The 12451-nt window shown below is 46.6% G+C and overlaps 1 protein-coding gene across 1 annotated transcript in view; it reads left to right on the forward strand.

Annotated features, from left to right (window-relative positions):
- Window positions 1–4700: 4700 nt before the first annotated feature.
- LOC134355589 (DNA damage-regulated autophagy modulator protein 2-like) overlaps window positions 4701–12451 on the forward strand; it is a 98037-nt gene continuing 90286 nt past the window's right edge. Inside the window, exon 1 of the mRNA XM_063065679.1 lies at window positions 4701–4970. The gene's annotated coding sequence lies outside the window, so the exon portion shown is untranslated. The remainder of the gene's footprint in view (window positions 4971–12451) is intronic.

The raw sequence follows: 12451 nt of genomic DNA on the forward strand, positions 1-12451 counted from the left end.
TGGTACTGTCTCTTCATGTCCTTGTCTCTGCTGTGTAGGTCTGGCTGTTTTGCCACTTCTGAGTTAGGAACTGTCTCTTCTTGTGTTCTTGTCTCCACTGAGTAGGTCCAGCCATTTGCCACTACTCTGAGTTGGGGAATCCTGTCTCTGTGTTCTGCATCCTGTGTCTAAAAGAGGAGTCCTGGCTCTATGTCTTGTACCCAAGGTGGAGTCCTGGCTCAGTGTTCTGTGTCCTGTGTCTAAGAAAAGTCCAGACTTTGATGTTCCAAGTCCAGATTTCTGATGTTCCGAGTTCCAAGTCCAGGCTCTGATGTTCTGAGTCCCAAGTTCCATGTCCCGAGTTCCATGTCTGGGTCCAGAGTTCCAAGTCCAAGTCTAGCCATGCTTATTCCTGCATCTGCTTTGCTCACTCCTTGATCTCCCTCTGAACAATCCTTGCTTCCCTGCTTTCCTAGTAACGATTAATAAACTCTGTTCTTGTTAGCGCCACAGAATGTGTTTGTGTCCTGCTTTTGGGTCCACCTAGACACTTGTGACAGAATGATCTCGCTAAACATGGACCCAACAGACACAAACACTAGTTTCCAAAATTTTGCTAGTTAGAATCCCCCACTGGAATCCTGCCCAGAATGCAACTTATAGAATTCAAGAAAGTGACTCAAAGTTCTCGGGTATCAGTTTAGAAAAAATTGTGCAATTACAATGACAGTTGCAAAAGGTCAATGTGTCATTAGCCTGTTTTGCCCGCTGGGCAAAACCCTCTTCACCCACCTGGGTTGTCAATAATGCAGGCAGATCTGTTAGATTGCCTGGAGGCTCCCATTTGGGGGGGGTGGGGTGTATTGTCATGGTCCTGATTGGTTATTCCTTGGGTCCCTTTAAATTTACTTTGTGTCATGATCAGGACCATTGACTCCCTGTTTTCCATAATTAATTGTTTCCCCGTGTTTCTTTGGCCCTGGAATTAAAGGCACTTGAGTCTCAGCTGAACGAGCAGTACTTGGTGTACTCGGTGCTAGATTGTCATCGAACGTCACCAAAGCAAGTGCGAGCAAGTCACCCTGCCGGAATGAGCCAAGTTACATCGCTGGAGCTACTCGAGTCTTCTCCCCGAAGCGAGTGCCAGTAAGTCACCTCTCCTCGCCGGAACCAGCCTGTTAAGTTACCTTGCCTGATCGAGCCGCTAAGCAACCTCGACAGAGCAGGAGCAAGTCAACCCACCAGAGTGAGACTAGAGCCACTGTCTGTAGTTCCTGGGCCGCGTCAAAGGCTTGCCACTACTTGGAGCCATTTCATGTCAAGATATGAACTATCGTTGTGTGGTACCGTCTCTTTGTGTCCTCATCTCCGCTGAGTAGGTCTGGACGTTTGCCGCTACCCTGAGTGGAGAACTGTCTCTTCGTATTCTCTTCTCCATTGAGTAGGTCCAGCTGTTTGCCACTACTCTGAGTTGGGGAATCCTGTCTGTGTTCTGCATCCTGTATCTTAAAGAAGAGGCTTGGCTCTATGTCCTGTGTCTAAGGAGGAGTCCCAGATCAGTGTTCTGTGTTCTGCATCCTGTGTCTAAAAGAAGAGTCCCAGGTCTATGTCCTATGTCCAGGAGGAGTCCTGGCTCAGTGTTCCATGCCCTGTGTCTAAGAAGAGTCCCTGCTCTATGTCCTGTAGCCAAGGAGAAGCCCGGTTCAGTGTTCTGTGTCCTGTGTCTAAGAAAGGTCCAGGCTCTGATACTGAGTTCCAGGTTCCGGGTCCCAAGTTCCATGTTCTGAGTTCCATGTCCGGGTCCGGAGTTCCAAGTCCAAGTCCGAGTCTAGCCACACTTATTCCCGCTTCTGCTTTGCTCACTCTTTGATCTCCCCCTGAACAATCCTTGCTTCCCAGCTTTCCTTTTCCTAGTAATGATTAATAAACTCTATTCTTGTTAATGCCACAAAACATGTTTGTGTCCTGCATCTGAGTCCACCCGTGCGCTACACTTGTGACACCTTTTGCAGTAAGGAAGTGCCAATCAATATTGGGGAAGTTGAAGTCACACATGATAACAGCCCTATTATTTTTGCAACTTTCTGAAATCTGCCTTTTAGCCAGAAAAGAAACATTAAAAAATTCTGCTTCATTATGCTTATCAGAGTTCAGAAGTTCAAAGTAAATTTATTCTCAAAGTATATATATATCACCAAATGAGATTCATTTTCTTGCAGGCATTCACAGTAGAACAAAGAAATAAACAGAATCAATGAAAAACTTCACACAAGTGAAGACTGACAAACAACCAATGGGCAAAAAAGGACAAACTGTGCAAAAACAAATAACAAATAAATAAATCTGAGATCATGAATTGTGGAGACCTTGAAAGTGAATCCATACGTTGTGAAATCAGTTCAGAGTTAAGATGAGTGAAGCAATCCCTGCTGGTTCAGGAGACTGATGGTTGAAGGGTAATAACTGTTCCTGAACCTGGTGGTGTGGGTCCTGAGGCTCCTGTACCTCCCTCCTGCTGGTGGTAGCAAGAAGAGAGCATAGCCCAGATGAAGGGGTTCCTTGATGATGGGTACTGTGTTCTATGGTGGGGAAGTCATCTGGGATTAACAGGGATACATTAGGGGGTATGGAAGAGATGTGTATTTACTGAAGGTGAATAAATGATACAAGTGAGGATAAATAGTGTAACAGGAGTGACTAGGGAGCAAAGGAAGATGAAAAGTGACTTGACAGAGGTAGATAAGATAAGAGGCATAGACAGTGTGGATAGCCAGAGGCTGTTTCCCTGGGCAGAGATGATTAATATGAAGGGGCACCATTTTAAGGTAATTGGAGGGAAGTACAGTGGGGAATATTAGCAGCATTTAAGGATACCATAAGACCATAAAACTTCGGAGCAGAATTAGGCTATTCAGCACATCAAGTCTGCATGTTTGAAACACCCATGTGTATGAAAGAAAAATGGAAGTCATTGGGAGGAAGAGTTTGATTGATCTTAGTCATAGAGTAATAGAAAAGTACAGCACAGAAACTGGCCCTTTGCCCCATCTGATCTGTGACAAACCATTTAAACTGCCTACTTTGCTGGTCCAGTTAGCCACATTATCAACTAGATCATTGATGTAGATGACAAATAACAATGGACTAAGCACTGATCCCTGTGGCACTCCACTAGTCACAGGTGTTCAGTCAGAGAGCCAAACAACTACTACCACTCTCTGGATTCTTCCACAAAGCCAATGTCTAAACTTGGAGATTGTTAGAAGGTTGGCACAACATCATGGGTCTATCATGATGCTGGACTTAAGTGAGAGGGTGAAAACTCTCCTCAACTTGCTTAGACTTGGGTTTAACAGAGATCCTGATAATGATTGGCTCTGGAAACACCAATGACCAAGAATGGAAAAACCCACAGAAAGTGGTGGATGCAGTCCTGTCCATCACAGGCAAAGACCTCTCCAAAATAAACACTAGCACATCTACAAGGAGCACTGCCACAAGAAAGCAGCAGCCATCATCCAGGCTGGACTCTCTTCTTGCTGCTGCCATCATGAAGGAGGTGCAAGAGCCTTTGGTCCCACACCACCAGGTTCAATGACAGTTATTACCCTAGAACCATTATGCTCTGGATAGTCGCATGATTTGTCTTGTGTTTTGGTTGTTTATGTATAGTTTTCCTATAATTTCCATTGTTTTTCTTTATTTCCTGTAAATGTTTGCAAGTATACTCTACATATGGTAACATATACAGTATGTACTTTGATAATAAATTTACCTCAACTTTAACTGTGTTGTATTGTGCTCTACGTTAGAGACTAAAGTCAGGCTGATGTCAGGCAGTATATTAGCTTGCTAAAATTCTGAAGGAATATCTAAAATTCTCTGTTCCTAAATGCAGTTTGATGACTTCTCCCTCAATTTCAACAAGTCAAAGGAGATGGTTATCAATTTCAGGAGAACTCGCACCTCTTACCCTCCCACCCCTTATGTCGGCGGCACAGCAGAGGAAACTGCGAGCAGAGCACATCACACACAACTTTTCACAGTCCCAAACACATGCTACTCAGCCAGGAAAGCTCACCAATGCTTCCCCTTTCTGAAGACAGCTGGACTTTGCACATCTACACTCATGTGCAGAAGAGAGCATCCTAACAAGCTGCATCACTGTCTGGTACAGAAACTGCACTGAGACAGAAAGGAAGGCTCGATAATGGGTAGTCAAAACTGCCCAACACATCACTGGAACCAGGCTACGTCAGGACCACCAGACACAAAAATGGTTACTTTCCCCAAGCATTAAGGCTGATCAATACCTCCACCCACGAACTCCATCACTGCTTTATTATTTCCCGTCCGTCACCTTATGTACAGCCAAGCATCACTTTATGGACATAGTCAATCTGTGTGTATCAGCTATCGTGTGTATTTATGTTTGTGTGCTTATTATTAATGCTATTCTTTTCTTTATCCTGCTGTGTATTTTGGTGCTGTATCGGATCCGGAGTAACAGTTATTTTGTTCTCGTTACACTTGTGTACCGGACACGACATTAAACGATCTTGCATCTTGTAGTGTAGTCGGGACAATTTCTCCCAGACCTGCGCATAGTGCGGTGACGGAGGAAGCAAAGCGGAGCCCTACCCTGTAGATGGGGCTATGACTGGGAGTAGATCTTTGCTGGACTGCGATATATCTTGGTTTACTGGTCGGATCCGTCAGTGATATTCAGGAAGTCCATTGTAAACGATGAAGTGGTTGGGGCGTGTTATGAGAGCAGGACGCGTTGTGGGTAGACATACAACTTGCTGACTTTTTAACCTGCGAAGCCAACCATACACGGACCAAATTCACTTCGGAGGACTGGGTGCTTTGGTACAGACTGGGGATCGAACTCGCTGTGAACTGTTATCTTTTAGCGCAGAGCTCGGGAACAGGCACAAAGTTGTTGCGGACGCCAGGTAATATCAGCCCCCGGACTGCCTGGATTCCTGGTAAGAAAACTAAGATTCTTACTGAATTACATGCAGGATATCAGACTCAAAACGGGAAATATAGTCAGAAACTTTATAGACTCACTTTCATGGACTCTACAACTCGTGTTCTCAATTTTATTTATTTATTTGGTATTTGTATAGTTTGTCTTCCTTTGCACAATTGGTTGTGTGTCAGTCTGTGTGCGGTTTTCATTGATTCTAGTGTGTTTTTTTATACTTAATGTGAATGCTTCAAGAAAATGAATCTCAGCAGTAAATCAAAGTTCAAAGTAAATTTGTTATCGAAGTACATATGTGACTCCATACACCTAGAACGTAAAGAGTACCCCACGGGAACAGGCCCTTTCGCCCATAGTGTTGTGCCCAACCAGCTAAAAAGTAAATCAACCCCTCCCCGCGTAAAACTAATCCCTCTTCCCTACACCATGTCCATATCCCCCATCTTCCTCGCACCCATGTGCCTATCTAAACGTTGCCTGAAAGCCTCTAATGTATTTACCTCTAGCACCAATCCAGACATCCTCAACACTGATTTAAAAAAAAACTTGCCCTTCACATCTCCCTAAGGCATTGGTTTCCTAATGCTCATAGATCCTATCTAAGAATTTTCTCCAGCAATTTCCCTAGGACTGTAAGACTCACTGGTCTGGAGTTCCCAGGACTTTCCCTTCCTTTTTTAAATAGAGGTACAACACTAACCTCTTGCTACTCGTCTGGGACCTCGCCTGTGCCTAGAGAGGACACCAAGATATTGATCAAGGCCCCAGCAATCTCATCTCTTGCCTCCAACAATAACTGGGATAAATCTCACTAGGATCTGGGGACTGATCCACCTTAATACTCATAGGACCCAAAACATCCTCCTCCTTGGCCCTAACATTTATACATTCAGGTCTGACCTCCTGGTTCCCCAAACAAGAGAAAGTCTGGAGATGCTGGAAATCCAAGCACCACACACAAAATGCTGGAGGAACTCAGCAGGCCAGGCAGCATCAAAAAAGTATAGTTCACATCACGACATAGGCAGGAAGAGGGATGAGGTCCGGAAGTGTGAGTTTCAGGAACTAGGCAGAAGGCTGAAAAACAGGACCTCAAGGGTGGCATTCTCAGGATTGCTGCCAGTGCTACGTGACAGTGATGGTTAGAATTGGAGGAAATGATAGTTGAATGTGTGGCTGAGGAGTTGGTGCAGGGAGCAGGGTTTTAGATTTTTGGATCATTGGAATTTCTTCTGGGGATGGTGGGACCTGTACAAATTGGATGGGTTGCACCTGAACTCAAGGGGGAGCAATATCCTTGCAGGTAGGTTTTGCTAGCATGTTTTGGGAGGGTTTAAACTAATTTGCAAGGGGGATGGGACCTAGAGCGATAGAGCAGTGAAAGAAGTGCATGGATTAAAGCCAGATATAACCTATAGAGAGACTTTGAGGAAAGAGAAGCAAAATAAAGGGTGTAAAGGTAGTAAGGTAGAAGGGCTGATACGTGTGTACCTCAATGCAAGAAGCATCAGGAACAAAGGTGATGAACTGAGAGCTTGGATACATACATGGAATTATGATGTAGTGGCCATTACACAGACTTGGCTGGCACTACGGCAGGAATGGATTCTCAGTATTCCTGGATTTCAGTGCTTTAAAAGGGATAGAGAGGGCGGAAAAAGGGGAGGAGGGGTGGCATTACTGGTCAGGGATAATATTACAGCTACAGAAAGGGTGGGTAATGTAGCAGGATCCTCTTTTGAATCAGTATGGGTGGAAGTCAGGAACAGGAAGGGAGCAGTTACTCTATTGGGAGTATTCTATAGATCCCCTGGTAGCAGCAGAGATACAGAGGAGCAGATTGGGAGGCCGATTTTGGAAAGGTGCAAAAATAACAGGGTTGTTATCATGGGTGACTTTAACTTCCCTAATATTGATTGGCACCTGATTAGTTCCAAGGGTTTAGATGGGGCAGAGTTTGTTAAGTGTGTCCAGGACGGATTCCTGTCACAGTATGTGGACAGGCCGATGAGGGGGAATGCCATACTAGATCTAGTACTAGGTAATGAACCGGGTCAGGTCACAGATCTCTCAGTGGGTGAGCATCTGGGGCACAGTGACCACCACTCCCTGGCCTTTAGCATTATCATGGAAAAGGATAGAATCAGAGAGGACAGGAAAATTTTTAATTGGGGAAGAGCAAATTATGAGGCTATAAGGCTAGAACTTGCAGGTGTGAACTGGGATGATGTTTTTGCAGGGAAATGTACTATGGACTTGTGGTCGATGTTTAGAGAGCTCTTGCAGGATGTTAGGGATAAATTTGTCCCAGTGAGGAAGATAAAGAATGGTAGGGTGAAGGAACCATGGGTGACAAGTGAGGTGGAAAATCTAGTCAGATGGAAGAAGGCAGCTTACATGAGGTTTAGGAAGCAAGGATCAGATGGGTCTATTGAGGAATATAGGGAAGCAAGAAAGGAGCTTAAGAAGGGGCTGAGAAGAGCAAGAAGGGGGCATGAGAATGCCTTGGCGAGTAGGGTAAAGGAAAACCCCAAGGCATTCTTCAATTATGTGAAGAACAAAAGGATGACAGGAGTGAAAGTAGGACTGATTAGAGATAAAGGTGGGAAGATGTGCCTGGAGGCTGTGGAAGTGAGCGAGGTCCTCAATGAATACTTCTCTTCGGTATTCACCAATGAGAGGGAACTTGATGATGGTGAGGACAATACGAGTGAGGTTGATGTTCTGGAGCATGTTGATATTAAGGGAGAGGAGGTGTTGGAGTTGTTAAAATACATTAGGACGGATAAGTCCCTGGGGCCTGACGGAATATTCCCCAGGCTGTACCATGAGGCGAGGGAAAAGATTGCTGAGCCTCTGACTAGGATCTTTATGTCCTCGTTGTCCATGGGAATGGTACCGGAGGATTGGAGGGAGGCGAATGTTGTTCCCTTGTTCAAAAAAGGTAGTAGGGATAGTCCGGGTAATTATAGACCAGTGAGCCTTGTGTCTCTTGTGGGAAAGCTGTTGGAAAAGATTCTTAGAGATAGGATCTCTGGGCATTTAGAGAATCATGGTCTGATCAGGGACCGTCAGCATGGCTTTGTGAAGGGCAGATCGTGTCTAACAAGCCTGATAGAGTTCTTTAAGGAAGTGACCAGGCATATAGATGAGGGTAGTGCAGTGGATGTGATCTATATGGATTTTAGTAAGACATTTGACAAGGTTCCACACAGTAGGCTTATTCAGAAAGTCAGAAGGCATGGGATCCAGGGAAGTTTGGCCAGGTGGATTCAGAATTGGCTTGCCTGCAGAAGGCAGAGGGTCGTGGTGGAGGATTGTGACTAGTGGTGTCCCACAAGGATCTGTTCTGGGACTTCTACTATTCGTGATTTTTAATAACGACCTGGATGTAGGGGTAGAAGGGTGGGTTGGTAAGTTTGCAGACGACACAAAGATTGGTGGTGTTGTAGGTAGTGTAGAGGATTGTCAAAGATTGCAGAGAGACATTGATAGGATGCAGAAGTGGGCTGAGAAGTGGCAGATGGAGTTGAACCCGGAGAAGTGTGAGATGGTACACTTTGGAAGGACAAACTCCAAGGCAGAGTACAAAGTAAATGGCAGGATACTTGGAAGTGTAGAGGAGTATAGGGATCTGGGGGTACATGTCCACAGATCCCTGAAAGTCGCCTCACAGGTAGATAGTGTAGTTAAGAAAGCTTATGGGGTGTTAGCTTTTGTAAGTCGAGGGATAGAGTTTAAGAGTCGCGATGTAATGATGCAGCTCTATAAAACTCTGGTTAGGCCACACTTGGAGTACTGTGTCCAGTTCTGGTCGCCTCACTATAGGAAGAATGTGGAAGCATTGGAAAGGGTAAAGAGGAGATTTACCAGGATGCTGCCTGGTTTAGAGAGTATGCATTATGATCAGAGATTAAGGGAGCTAGGGCTTTACTCTTTGGAGAGGAGGAGGATGAGAGGAGACATGATAGAGGTGTACAAGATAATAAGATGAATAGATAAGAGTCGATGGCCCACTCCTCTTACCCAGGGCACCACTGCACAATACAAGAGGACATGGCTTTAAGGTAAGGGGTGGGAAGTTCAAGGGGGATAATAGAGGAAGGTTTTTTACTCAGAGAGTGGTTGGTGCGTGGAATGCACTGCCTGAGTCAGTGGTGGAGGTATATACACTAGTGAAGTTTAATAGACTACTAGACAGGTATATGGAGGAACTTAAGGTGGGGGGTTATATGGGAGGCAGGGTTTGAGGGTCGGCACAACATTGTGGGCCAAAGGGCCTGTACTGTGCTGTACTATTCTATGTTCTATGTTCTGTTTTGGGCTGAAGCCCTTTGGAAGGACTGGAGAAAAAATGCTGAGGAGTAGATTTAAAAGGTGGGGGAGGGGAGAGAGAACCACCAGGTGATAGGTGAAACCTGGAGGAGGAGGGGTGAAGTAAAGAGCTGGGAGGTCGATTGGTGAGACAAGGTGAGCGAGGGAAAAGGATGGGTAATGGAGAAGGTCGGGGGGTAGTGGAGGCATTACTAGAAGTTTGAGAATGTTCATGCCATCAGGTTGGAGGCTTCCCAAACGGTATATAAGGGGTTGTTCCTCCAACCCAAGTGTGGCCTCATCACGACCATGGAGGAGGCCACACCAGGAGCACCAAACACAGTAAATGACCCCAACAGACTCACAGGTGACCTGGAAGGACTGTTTAGGGCCCTGGATGGTACTGAGGGAAGAAGTGTAGGGGCAGGTGTAGCACTTGTTTCGCTTGCAAGGATAAGTATCAGGAGGGAGATCAGTGGGGAGGGACGAATGGACAAGGGAGTTGGGTAGGGAGCAATCCCTGAGGAAAGCAGAAAGTCGGGGGAGAGGGAAAGATGTAGCTGGTAGTGGGATCCCTATGGAGGTGGTGAATTATGTGCTGGACGCGGAGGCTGGTGGGGTGGCCGGTGAGGACAAGAGGAACCTTATCTGTGGTAGTGTGGCGAGAGGATGGGGTAAGAGCAGAAATGCATGAAATAGAGGAGATGTGGTTGAGGGCAGCGTTGATAGTGGAGAAAGGGAAGCCCTTTTCTTTGAAAAAGGAGAAACATCTCCTTCGTCCTAGAATGAAAAGCCTCATCCTGAGAGCAGATGAGGCAGAGGAATTGAGGGAAGGGGGTGGCGTTTTTACAAGTAGCAAGGTGGGATGAGGTGTCGTCCAGATAGCTGTGAGAGTCCGTTGGTTTATAATAGACATTAGTGGGTAAGCTGTCTCTGGAGATAGAGACAGTGAGATCGAGAGAGGGTAGGGAGGTGTCGGAAATGGACCAGGTGAACTTGAGGGCAGGGTGGAAGTTGGAGGCAAAGTGGATGAAATCGACGAGTTCAGCATAGGTGCAGGAAGCAGCACCAATGCAGTCGTTGATGTACTATAGGAAAAGTGCGGGACAGTCGCCAGTGTAGGCTTGGAACATAGACTGTTCCACGTAGCCAACAAACAAGCAGGCGTAATTAGGACCCATGTGAGTGCCCATGGCTACCCCTTTTGTTTGAAGGAAGTGGGAGGAGCCAAAGGGGAAATTATTTACAGTGATGACAGGTTCTGCCAGGCTGAGGAGAAAGGTGGTGGAGAGGAATTGGTTAGGTCTGGTATCCAGAAAGAAACAGAGCTTTGAGGCCTTTCTGGTGGGGGATGGAGGTATATAGGGCTTGGACATCCACAGTAAAAATAAGATGATGGGAGCCAAGGAACTTGAAATCATTGAAAAGGTCAAGAGCTTGTGAGGTGTCACAGATGTAGGTAGGAAGGGACTGAACTAGGGAGGATAAAACAGTCGTGGTAAGCTGATATGAATTTAGTGGGACAGGAAAAATCTGAAACAAAGGGTCTACCTGGAACGAGCGGGTTTGTGGATTTTGGGTAGGATGTAGAAATGGGAGTTGCGGGGTGCAAGAAATATGAGGTTGGTGGCGGTGGATGGGAGATCCCCAGAGTCAATAAGGTCGGTGATGGTGTTCCTTAGTGAGGTCCTGTTTGAGGGGTAAGTAAGTGGAGGTGTCTGAGAGTGGCACTGGGCCTCGGCAAGGTGGAGGCCAATATGTCAAACTACAGTTACACCTGATTCCCCACATCCTTTCCCTTGGTAAATACAGAAGCAAAGTACTCACCTACTACTTCACTCACATTCTCCGCATCCAAACAAAAGCTCCCCTCTTTATCCTTGAGTTGCCCTATCCTCTAGATATCCTCTTGCTCTTGATGTTTGTGTATAATGCTCTGGGTTTTACCTTAATCCTACTTGCCAAGGACTTTTCATGGCTCCTTCTCGCTTTCCTAATTCCCTTCTGTAGTTCTTTTCTGGCTTCTTTAGACTCCTCACGTGCTCTGTTTGATCCTGACTTCTGAAGCTTTACATACTTTAGTAATGACCCTCCCCCCCTCTCCTCCCCCCCTCTCCTCCCCCCCTCTCCTCCCCCCCTCTCCTCCCCCCCTCTCCTCCCCCCCTCTCCTCCCCCCCTCTCCTCCCCCCCTCTCCTCCCCCCCTCTCCTCCCCCCCTCTCCTCCCCCCCTCTCCTCCCCCCCTCTCCTCCCCCCCTCTCCTCCCCCCCTCTCCTCCCCCCCTCTCCTCCCCCCCTCTCCTCCCCCCCTCTCCTCCCCCCCTCTCCTCCCCCCCTCTCCTCCCCCCTTCTCCTCCCCCCCCCATACAGGGACAGAGGTGTCCCCTGTTTCACAGAGAGAGGGAAGACCAACAAAGACAAACAACTCACTGATTAAGGTGTTAGTCTGTCATGTCAGTTTTTTTTTCCTGAGTTGTCCAACTCAGGAGCTGGCTACAAACTCTCCCAGCATATAAGAGAGAGAGAAAGAAAGAAAAAGAACACGAACGTAGCCTTCGACTGATATCGTTGATGTTCTGTTTTCTCCTGCGATGCGGCAGTCCGAGGAAGCAACGTAGAATTGGCCCATCTCCAGAGCCATGAACCCTCAGGACCCCGAGGTGTGTTCATCTTCTAGTTCGCATTCTTGGGATATCAAAAAATAGCCAGTCGGGAACCTTTGCAGCTGGTCCCATCACCACAAGGAACTGAAGTTTGAGTGTAGCTGTAGATCAGGGTCTTCGACAGAACCCCATCCACTTTGAAAAGGAAAATGAAATACATTAGAAATGGAAATTAAGTTGCTTCCGCAGATGTGTTCAAAGGAGTCACTGCTGAGCACCATCGTAGGTCCACTCAATGTCTGCCGTGGGGAAAAAAGATGTTCCGAATGATCTCCTCTTAGATCCTGCCTAATACCCTCATAATTTGCCCTTCTCCAATTTAAAACTCTCCCACAAGGACCAAATAGAAACATAGAAAATAGGTGCAGGAGTAGGTCATTCGGCCCTTCGAGCCTGCACCACCATTCAGTATGATCATGGCTGATCATCCAACTCAGAACCCTGTACCAGCCTTCCCTCCATACCCCCGATCCCTTTAGCCACAAGGGCCATATCTAACTCCCTC

The sequence above is a fragment of the Mobula hypostoma genome, chromosome 13, assembly GCF_963921235.1.
Source record: "Mobula hypostoma chromosome 13, sMobHyp1.1, whole genome shotgun sequence".
Lineage (NCBI taxonomy): Eukaryota > Metazoa > Chordata > Chondrichthyes > Myliobatiformes > Myliobatidae > Mobula > Mobula hypostoma.